Here is a 12,139-nt window from a genome sequence, read left to right as displayed (position 1 = left end):
AGTCAGTGGAAAAACTCAGTATCAGAACAAGGCCAGGGACCACTGCGGAACAGACCATCAGTTGCTCATATGGAAGTTGAAGTTGAAACTGAAGAAAACTAGAGCAAGTCCACAACAGCCAAAAGTGTGACCTTGAGTATTTGCTACCTGAATTTAGAGACCATCACAAGAATAAATTTGATGCATTGAACACTAATGACCTAAGACAGACAAGTTATGGAATGACATTAAGAACATCATAACAAAGAAAGCAAGAGGTCATTAAAAAGACAGGAAAGAAAGAAAAGACCCAGATGGATGTCAGAAGAGACTCTGAAACTTGGTCTTGAACATTGAGTAGCTAAAGCAAAAGGAAGAAATGATGAGGTAAAAGAGCTGAACAGAATATATCAAAGGGCAGCTTGAGAAGAGAAGGTAAACAAAATGATACGTGCAAAGACCAGATGATAAAAAACCAAAAAGGAAGAACATGCTCAGCATTTCTCAAGCTGAAAGAACTGAAGAAAAAATTCAAGCCTCGGGTTGCAGTGTTAAAGGAGTTTATGGGGAAACTATCAAATGACACAGGAAGCATAAAAAGAAGATGGAAGGAATACACAGTCACTTTACCAAAAAGAATTGGTTGACAACTATTTCAGGAGGTTGCATATGATCAGGAATCTGATACTGAAGGAAGAGTTCCAAGCTGCACTGAAGGCATTGGCAAAAAACAAGGCTCCAGAAATTGACAGAATACCAGTTGAGATGTTTCAGCAAATGGATGCAGCACTGGAAGTGCTTGTCTATGCCCAGAAATTTGGAAGATAGCTACCTGGCCAACCATAGATCCATTTTTGTGCCTGTTCCCAAGAAGCGTGATCAACCGAATGTGGAAAATATTGAACAATGTTAATATTATACAAAAGTAAAATTTTGCTTAAGATCATTCAAAAGTGACTGCAGAGTATATCAACAGGGAACTGCCAAAAATTCAAGCAGGATTCAGAAGAGGACACGGAACCAGGGATATCATAGCTGATGCCAGATGGATCCTGGCTGAAAGCAGAGAATACCAGAAAGACGTTTACCTGTGTGGATCATAAATTATGGATAACATTGCAAAGAATGGGAACCTGTACGTGCATCAAGAGGTAGCCATTCAAACAGCAAGGGAATACTCCATGGTTTAAAGTCAGGAAAGGTGTGTATCAGGGTTGTACCTTTTCACCATACCTGTTCAATGTGTATGCTGAACAAAGAATCTGAGAAGCTGAACTCTATGAAGAAGAACGGGGCATCAGGATTGGAAGAAGACTCATTAACAACCTGCATTATGCAGATGACACAACCTTGCTTCCTCAAAGTGAAGAGAACTTTGAAGTACTTACTGGTCATCAAAGACCACAACCTTCAGTATGGATTTCACCTCAACAGAAAACAAAAATCCTCACAACCAGACCAATAAGCAACATCATGATATGGAGAAAAGATTGAAGTTGTCAAGCATTTCCTTTTACTTGGATTCACAGTCAGCACCCATGGAAGCAGCAGTCAAGAAATCAAGACTCTGCATTGGGCAAATCTGCTGCAAGAGACCTCTTTAAAGTGTTTAAAAGAAAATATACCACCTTGAAGACTAAGATACGCTTGATCCAAGCTATGATGTTTTCAGTCATCTCATATGCATAAGCAAGCTGGATAATGAATATGGAAGACGGAAGAAGAATTGATGCCTTTGAATTGTGTTGGCGAAGAATATTGAATATACCGTGGACTGTCAAAAGAACAAACATATCTGTCTTGGAAGTAGTACACCTAGAATGCTCCTTAGAAACAAGGATGGTGATGCTACATCTTACATATTTTGGATGTTATCAGGATCAGTCCCTGGAGAAGAACATCATGGTTGGTAAAGTAGTGGGTCAGCGAAAAAGAAGACCCTCAATTAGATGGATTGACACAGTGGCTGCAACAGTGGGCTCAAGCATAACAATTGTGAGGATGGTTCAGGACCAGGCAGTGTTTTGTTTTTTTGTATATAGGGTCACTGTGAGTCGGAACCAACTTGCACTTAACAAACCCCAGTAAACAGGAGCAGAGTTCTATGACAGAAGCAGACAGCTCCACCCAAGACCATGGAAGGAGACTTTATGCAGGCAGATGAGATTTTTCGACTACACTTTATAATCTATACTTTCCTATCTTGATTATCCTTCAACAAGTTTCTCCCCTTGTAAGGTATATTGTATGGAAACCCCTGAAGTAGCTGCTCTTTGTCTGATACTTACAGATTTTAAAATAACATTATTTTATCAACTGGAATTAGTAAATTAGTACTTTGCCATGTGTTACTTTCTAATTTAAGCACACTTCTTTCTTTCCCATTCATATGCAGGCTAGTAAAGTCCTTGGAATCCTGATCCAGCTGAGGTGTTAATCGTTATAGGTTTACATTTAAATTCCCTTATACCTAAGTCAAGATTTTTCCCTCCATGTTAAATTTTTTATGCCTTCACTAGATGTCTTTATCCCCTTCCTAACACTTAAAGCCTTTAAAGTTGCCTTACTACTATTTTTAATTAGTATTTTTAAATTATGAAGCTTTTAAGTAAATATAAGGTATTAACATATTTTAATTGTAGATACTAAAGAAAAACTTAAGGCTAATGCAATTAAAAGATCGCTATGAGTCGGAATCAACTCAGCGCCACCAGGTTGTGGAATTTAAATGTAAAGTTCCTAAAAAGTAAATAAGGCTAGATTTTTTGTAAATCATCCTGTTCTAACATTACTCAGATCTTCCCATAATAGCTTATTTTGCCAAGACGCTATAATACCTACACAGGAAATTGTTCTTAGCTATTTCATTTTGCTGTTAATTTCACATCCATACAGAAATACCTTTTAATAATATATATTTTTCTTAATACAAAGAATGCTATATTTCGTAAAGAAACTGCATATTTGTGCTTAAAAGGATAAAAATTAGTATCAGTTATATATAGCTCTATTTCTCTTGAAATAAGTCATCCTGACTACTTAAGTAAATTTTATAGCTCATTACTTTTAAGGTGACTAACTTCTAAGGTCTAAAATAATTTATTATTTAATAGATTTTAAGATGAAAGTTTAGAACTTGTTACTTTTTAAAAGAATAATATTTTTGGTAGATACTGTTTATTTTTTTCCTAGTACAAACCTCTTGCTGGCAATGGGCCTGTTTAAGAACAGCTACCTTCTCCAGTGAATGCTTAATTTCATATAATGCCGCTCCTAGATTTCAGAACACAGCTTTATTTGAAAATTTAACAGTATGTCTACCAAAAACCTGTGTTCAAATGTGAAATTAACTAAAGTTAAAACTTTGTGACAACTCCTTGACAGAGAATTGGCTTGAACAAATAAGTCCAACCATCCTTCTCCCAGGTGAAAATACTGGGACCAACACACTGTGTGCCTCATGGGGGCACATTTTTTTTTTTATATGGAGGATCAAGATACCCCACCATTACCAATTCAGACCCAAATAATAGTTCCATACCTGGACTCTGTCCTGTTTGGATAGCTAGAATATAGCATGCCGATGTACTTCAAGCCACATAGTAGTACCTTTAGAGATGTATTTTTACAATGAAAGTCTGCATTAGACTAACCCTATAAATTTGTTGAAAAGAGACGAGACGCATAAGCTATAGATAGCATCCCAATTTCAGAAAACCCAGAAACTAAGTTTTCTTTTTAAAAGCATTCATATGATGGTGAGAAGTTAACAGATTTAGAACTTGCTATTAGAAATATCTCAGACACAAATAGCTGCTGGTATGGCTAATGCTATAACAGCTCAAAAAAAATCATTAAATTTGCTGGATAAAGTCTTGAAAAACAGAATTTCCCTAGATTTCTTGTTAACTCAGCAAAGAGAAGCCTTCACTATAGCTGTTACTTCATGCACCTGTATTAATACTTCAGAGGAAGTAGAACATAACATTGCAGAAATGCACCAAAAAGACATCTAGTTACACATTCCTGAACAAACCAAGTTTTGGTTTTTCCTTCTCTAATATGCTCAGCTGGCTACCCAATGGAGTGGGTGCCTGGGTTAGATCAATTCTGGTATCATGAGTTTAATGTTAAGAGTCATTGTAATTAGTATTAAATGTATAAAAGTAACCACTAATGCCTTGACCCAGAGAAACAACCTAATGCCTGTGCCTAGGCTAATGTTTGTGGAAACAATGACCACCCCTAATGAATTAGATGAATCACGGGTTTAGTTCAACCATATGGTAAGGCTCTCTGAACCACTAAGTATCCTCCTAACCACCTTAAGAGCTTTATAATAGCATGATGAAGAAAAACTGAAACTACCTAACAGCTAGAAACACATTACAGAAGATAAGTTACTCCTTTGTGGGCAACATGAGACCAGCTCACCTTGAAGATGAGAACTCCCCTACAGCAAGGTAAGATTTAAATGATTGCTGATTCAGGCAGCCATCAGGAACAGTATAATTAATGATGACTTAAAACTAAGTCCATGCAGAAGAACTTTTTGAATTGATCAGAGGATTTTCAATGAAGTCCCTGATCAGAAGGAGGGAATTGTAAAGGAGAAGATGCCTTTCTGACTAGCAGTAAATGATTGAGTTAAATTCAGTTTTTGCTGAATTAAACTTACCTTTTTACATGCCTGCCCAGGACTCTTTATTTGCCCTAGCTGCTATCAGCAGAGTCAACCCAGACTTCACAAGAGCCTGCAGTTTGGCTCCTTAATTGCTAGTAGCCATGGAAACGGAGGGACTTTCACTCTGCAGTCAAGGCAGGATGTAAAACAAATACCTCCAAGGAAAGGAATCCTGACGCAGATGTCTTTGTGTAAAGTGGTCCTACGAAATGTTTATGACAAGGATGTAATAAAAAATTGTTTTGAAAGGGTCCTGAAGCTAGCCTTGTCTGAAGTTTCCCAGACAAAAGATTTTTAACAAGCTGTTTCTGGGAATTGAAGCACTGTACCAAATAGTTATCAAAACCTGAGACATCTGGTTAGAGTTGTTTAACATCAACCAGTGATGTTTTTATGACCCCTCCTGAAGGATACATAACTGAAAACCTCTATAGTCCCTGAAATCACTGTAAGCCTCTGTACCCAGTTATCCAAAAGAAGCCCATTCCCTGCTTCCTAACCCATCCTTGTGACCTCAACCAAAGACTAACCAAAGTACTCTTAAGTCCTGTTCTTTCAACCCTGTAAAATGTGTAATTACTGCCTTGAATTCTGTGGTTTTATTTCAGTGGGCAGCATAGATCCCAATTTGAATCGTTCTTTTAAACACTTAATAAACCTCTCTGTTTTACTCTAAACCAGCATCTAAGTTTTGTCTGACAGTGGGTAGGCTTACACTAAAAACTATTCATTGTTTATCAAAAATTCAAATTTAACCAAGCATTCATGTTTTAATTTACTACATCTGCATTTCTACCCAGATGACACTTCTGCTTTCAGCACTCTCTGACCTTGTCACCTTCTTCCTTTCACTTAGGACACTGCTGCAGCACTCATCCTCATGGCAAACTCATTCTTCGAGAGCCAACTCAGATGCCATTTTCTCTGTAGAACATCCCATATTTTCCTCAGACCATCCTGTGATACTTTCCTCAAATCTCTATTAGAACTTATCCCATTGAGTTGGCTCCTGTCTCCACCACCGTCCCTAATCTCTTCAAGGGAACAATTGGTACACCTGGTTAGTAGTAGACAATTTAAGTGTGTTTGAAGGAATAACTGTTGCTGAAGAACTTAACATTGCATCCTCGTATACCTCCTCCAGCCTTGTGAGAAGGAACTGACCTGGGATTTTCAGCTTGGTCTTAGTTTTTGCTACAAACTGGCCTGGAAACTAGGTTCTCACAGCTACATTCACCTGTTGAACATAAACAGTTTCACACAACATCAACATCAGACAAGTCCACTCTGTGACTTCAATGGATCAGGACAAAAATTAGGCCGCTCACAATCATGTCTGAACACAAAGTATGAATATTATCAAAGCCACAGCATACTAAACACCTCCTCTTCTGATTAATGTGACTGCTGCCTCTTTGCCAATTACAACCTTAGCCTTTATTGTTTAGTCTGACCTCTCCATAGATAGGGTTTGATACCCAACCATAGAATTACCCCCCCTTACTGGCAACATCCAATCCAAACCCATTGCTGTTGAGTAGATTCTGACTCATGGTGACCATATAGGACAGAATAGAACTGCCCCATAGGGTTTCCAAGGAGCAGCTGATGGATTCGAACTGCTGACCTTTGGGTTAGAAGCTGAAATCTTTCACAGAATCACCTAACACAATCCAAAATCCTAGAATAGGTTATTTTCTAACACCTTGATACTGAGGCACCCCACTTTTCCCCTTGTGCATTCCCCTTCACTCTAAAGAGTCTTAAACCCACCTTGTTAAACTACGGATGCGTTTCTAGTGGCCTGGCTATAAGGCATTGACACTTGGCTCATGGTAAGTACATACCTAACATTTGCCATAAAAACAGCGTTGAGATTTTTGCACTATCAGATGATTTATTGCTGTTTGGGTACATAGTTGAGGGTATACGTGTCAGGCTTACATGAAGAGTGTCAGATGAGCTGCAACAGAAAAAACTGGGGCTTGTTCTCTGAGTCACACAAATGACAAATATATCAAAATGTGAGTCCTGCTGCTCCATAACTGATGTCAGTAAGCCACAGACATCTGAAACAGAAGTATTGTGTAAAATGCTTTGAAGTCTTTTGGATAAAGCATTTATGAACACATTTCAAAATAATGCCATATATTTGTATTGTACTTCATAATTTTCAAAGTTCTTTGAAATCAGTTACTTTCTGGTCATGTCCAGTCCCACCGGTCATGACTAAAAGTGACTTAGCATTTGTGCTAATCGTGAGAAGAATAAAAATACAGAAAAATTATTCAACACTGAAAAGTATTAAGTGTCTATAACATACATATTCTTAAACAGTATCCCAACACAGTACGTATGAGAAAGCTAAAATTACGCACTATTTCTAAAGTCAAAAGGATAAAGTTGGAACTAGAAATCAGATCTTGGATACAACATCTAGTATTTGGTCTCATACACCATGCAAAAATATTTACTAAATGTCATTTTGGACCTGACTTTGGGCTTAACTGAGATTTTAAGGAGCTCAGGTAAAATGAACAAGTTCCCTTTGTATGCAACTCATCCAAAAAAAATCTGTCATCTATCAAATTATTGCATGTATATGAGGGTTATAGAATTAAAGAAAAATCTTGTGATTTTTCAAATTGTGTTTTACCCTGAGTTAGCCAAGCTGCGAGGTTTCACAGTTCTTCCCACTGCCAGTCTTAAGAATTCTGGCACCAATGGAAAGGATTAGGTTACAACTACAACTACTACTCTTCAATCCGCAAGAGTGCTGTCACTTCTGACACTAACTGCAAGTTTAAGGGGTTGTGGAAATCACCCACAGTTTTCATGATTTGCTAGAAAGACCTCACTGAAAGATATACGCATGGTTATGGTTTGTTACAGAGGAAGGATACAGATCAAAATTGAAGAGAACTACAGGGCAGAGTCTGGGAGGGTTTTAAATGACCAGCTTCCCTTGTCCTTGGTCTGCATTGCCCTCTTTGGATTGATGGTGACCATACGTCTGCCATATTGCTAGCCAGGGAAGTTTACCTGAGTTTAATGTCTAGAGCATTTATTGGGCCTTGAATGAATCACTACCCACAAGGTTGGACTCATTCTTCAGTCTCCCAGTTCTTCCCCCACCCCGGAGGCCAATGTGATATCAAGCAGCACACCATGATAAGCCTAAAACACTATCAGAAATTAATATTAAAAAAATGATGGGGTCATGTCAAGAAATACAGGAACCTACATAAGGGAGATTCTAATAACCAGATCTGGGACAATTTGAGCAAGAAAGTAAGTAGTAATGTCTGTTAGCCTATACTGATATAAACAATTTTATAAACAGAATAAGGGAAAGCTATTCCTTACAGTAGAATTCCAAATAAATAAAGATTGGAACAGAAAATCACCATTTAGTAAACAGCAGTAATTATCACAGGTAATAATTAACAATGGATACTAAAATTAGTACGCAAAAGTACAATGAAAAACAGAATATATGCTACACTCTCAAAGTAGCTCCGTATGAGAAACTTGGTAATTACGAAGTAAAATAGTTAACTTTACAATGGAGATGACTGGATGTAAACGCGTTAAACATCAAAACAAGCTGTCAAACCAAATGCAAGATCGTGTATTTTCTTGCATGCAAATTAACATCGCAAAAACATTAAAAAATATAAAACCACATATGCTTAAGGCTATTCACTACATTATTATTTGTAATAGACAAAGATTGTAAGAGTAAAATTTGCCTTGCACTGAAATAGTAAAAATCTGCCAAGCCATTCATGAAACTAGAGTAATGAACACCCACAAAGACAGCCACACAGGTACCACGAAGCTGTTATTTCTCCCACAGGCACAAGTGGTTCTAATGACCCCTTTGAGTTACTAATGCATTCTTACTGAGAAGCTTTATTTTCTAATCAGAGACTTTCAGGAATTCGCTGTTTGAAATTATAGTAGAAAGAATGAAATATCTCACTTTTGACATAGTGTAAAAACGACTTGGGGGAGGTGTTTGACCTCTAATCCCACAAAGGGGAAGGAGAACCAAGATCAACAGCCCAAGGCTTACTCCCATGATGTGGAGGCTAGACAAGCCTCCTCTCTGCACCATTTTTACTAATTCTGACACCAACTGTCCCTCCCACAGCACTTTCCACTGGGTTCGATAATTCATTGCAATGGCCACACAGAACTTACAGACCATAGTCACAATTATGGGGTTTATTAGGGATGTAACAGTTACAATTCAGGCTCAGCAACACTCAGGATACAGTTCTTCCATCAGGACAACCTCTGCCCAGCTGTGTTCGCAGGCTCGCCTCTCCCTGGCCCTCAGACTCTGCCCAAAGACACTCGGCTTTCTCTCTCAGGTTGGGAAGCCCACTGCGCCATCTTCTGTGCCAGGTCTTTTCCTGTTAGTCTCTTGGTGGTGGTGGGCTCCTCCTTCCTGCTCTGAAATTGGCTCTCTTTTAAGGCAAATCTGACTGATTCCCTTGGTAGGCCACGATTACCCTATCACACAATCACCTGGGTGAGAGTTACAAGCCCAAGGCTAGAAAGGCCACACACAAAAGTAATCACACCACATATAGTCTCAATTTACAACCCAGGTTCTGAACTTCAAATTAAGGATTTCTATACAAAACATTCCACATCTAGCTTATTATCATTGTTTCCAAGGAAACAGGACCTTGGGTCATTTGCAGTCCAGACCTGATGTCACCCCTTTACAAAGTACTACTTAATTTGAGACTATCAAAACACTGCATTGTTTAAATGTCATGTAAGCTCCACCCTTCCTCAGAATCCAATACTTCTTTTTGTTTTGGTTGACATACCCACGGTTATTCAGTCTCCCTCACTGCAATGAGATTTAAAAAAACATGATTTTGTTAGATCCTGGCTGAGAGCAGAGAATACCAGAAAGATGTTTACCCGTGTTTTATTGCCTATGCAAAGGCATTCGACAGTGTGAATCATAACAAATTATGGACAACATTGCGAAGAATAGGAATTCCAGAACACTTAATTATGCTCATGAGGAACCTGTACATGGATGAAGAGGCAGTCGTTCAAACAGAACAGGACACTGCATGATTAAAGTCAGGAAAGGTGTGCATCAGGGTTGTATCTTTTTACTGTACCTATTCAACTTGTGCGCTGAGCAAATAATCTGAGAAGCTGGACTGTATGAAGAATGGGGCATCATGATTGGAGGAAGACTCATTAACAACCTGCGTTATGCAGATGACACGACCTTGCTTCCTGAAAGTGAAGAGGACTTGAAGTACTTAGTGGTGAAGATCATAGACGACAGCCTTCAGTATGGATTACACCTCAACATAAAGAAAACAAAATTTTTAAAACTGAACCAATAAGCAACGTCATGATAAATGAAGAAAAGATTGAAGTTGTCAAGGATTTCATTTTACTTGCATCTATAATCAACACCCATGGAAGCAGCAGTCAAGAAATCAAAAGACACATTGCATTGGGCCAATCTGCTGCAAAAGAACTCTTTAAAGTATTGAAAAGCAAAGATGTCAGCTTGAGGACTAAGGTGCCCCTGACCCAAACCATGCTGTTTTCAAACACCTCATATGCATGTGAAAGCTGAACGATAAATAAGGAAGACCGAAAAATTGATGCGTTTAATTGTGGCGGTGGCAAAAAAGATTGAATATGCCATGGGCTGCCAAAAGAATGAACAAATCTGTCTTGGAAGAAGTACAACCAGAATGCTCCTTATAAACAAGGATGGCGAGACTATGTCTCACGTACTTTGGACATGTTATCAGGAAGGATCAGTTCCTGGAGAAGGACATCATACTTGGTAAAGTAGAAGGTCAGCAAAAAATAGGAAGACCCTCAATGAGATGGATTGACACAGTGGCTGCAACAATGGGCTCAAGCATAGCAACAGTTGTGAGGATGGCATAGTACCAGGCAGTGTTGTGCATAAGGTCACTATAAGTCCAAACCGACTCGATGGCACCTAACAACATAACAATAACAGGTTTCTTTTCTGGTGTAACAACACAAATTCTATCCGTAGGAGACTGGTTGAATACACTATCATATATCCAGTAATAAAGGGCTCTATAGCCAGAAAAAAAAGGATAAGAAAGATCATTATGAACTGGTATAGATTGACTTCTGGGATATATCATTAAGTGGGGGAAAAAAGCATATTCATTTGAAAATAACATGATAAATAACGTATTTACTTATGAAATTTATTTCATAAGTAAAGGGTATTTCTGAGAAACATGGAAAGGTTACACAAGACAGTATTAAAGTGGAAATGGTTAGCAACTTGTGACATTTACAGAGCACAGGTGGTATAGGAGGAAGTCAGGCTACTGAATACACCTTTTTATATAGTTTTTAATTTTGAACAATGTAAAATTTTTATATATTAAATAAGTTAATTTAAAATGGAAGCAAATCTTAAAAATTAAATGTAAATAGAAAGAAATCGATTAGAAAATCACACTGCTACCACCCATCTGTCAGTTTATCCTACTATGGTGAATTTCATGGTGCTATGAAGCTGAAATACAGAGTCACTGTACCAAAAAGAATTGGTCAACATTCAACCATTTCAGAAGGCAGAATATCAAGAACTAATGGTGTTGAAGGAAGAAGTCCAAACTGCACTGTAGGCATTGGAGAAAAACAAGGTTGCAGGAATTGACAGAATACCATCTGAGATGTTTCAACAAACGAATGCAGTGCTGGAAGTGCTCACTTGTCTATGCTAAGAAATTTGAAAGACAGCTACTTGGCCAACCGACTGGAAGAAATCCATATTTGTGCCCATTCCAAAGAAAGGTGATCCAACAGAATATGGAAATTATCAAACAATATCGTTAATATCACACACAAGTAAAATTTTGCTGAACATAATACAAAAAGGGTTGCAGCAGTACATCAACAGTAGACTACCAGAAATTCAAGAAAGATTCATAAGAGGACATGGATGGATCCTGGCTGAAAGCAAAGAATACCAGAAAGATGCTTACCTATGTTTTATTGACTATGCAAAGGCATTCGACTATGTGGATCATAACAAATTATGGATAACATTGCAAACAATGGGAATTCCAGAACACTTAATTATTCTCATGCGGAACCTGTACGTAGACCAAGAGGCAGTCATTCAAAGAGAATAAGAGGATACTTCGTGGTTTAAAATCAGGAAAGGTATGCATCAGGGTTGTGTCCTTTCCCCATACTTACTAAATTTATATGCTGAGCAAATAATCAAAGAAATTGGGCTATATGAAGAGCGCAGCATCAGGATTGGAAGTAGACTCTTTAAAAATGTGCATTATGCAGATGACACAACTTTGTTTCCTGAAAGTGAAGAGGGCTTGAAATACTGATGAAGATCAAAGACTACACCCTTCAGTATGGATTATACCTCAACATAAAGAAAACAAATATCCTCACAACTGGACAAAT

The sequence above is a fragment of the Trichechus manatus genome, unplaced genomic scaffold (assembly GCF_000243295.1).
Source record: "Trichechus manatus latirostris isolate Lorelei unplaced genomic scaffold, TriManLat1.0 scaffold00057, whole genome shotgun sequence".
Taxonomy (NCBI): domain Eukaryota; kingdom Metazoa; phylum Chordata; class Mammalia; order Sirenia; family Trichechidae; genus Trichechus; species Trichechus manatus.
This window is presented reverse-complemented; position numbering follows the sequence as displayed.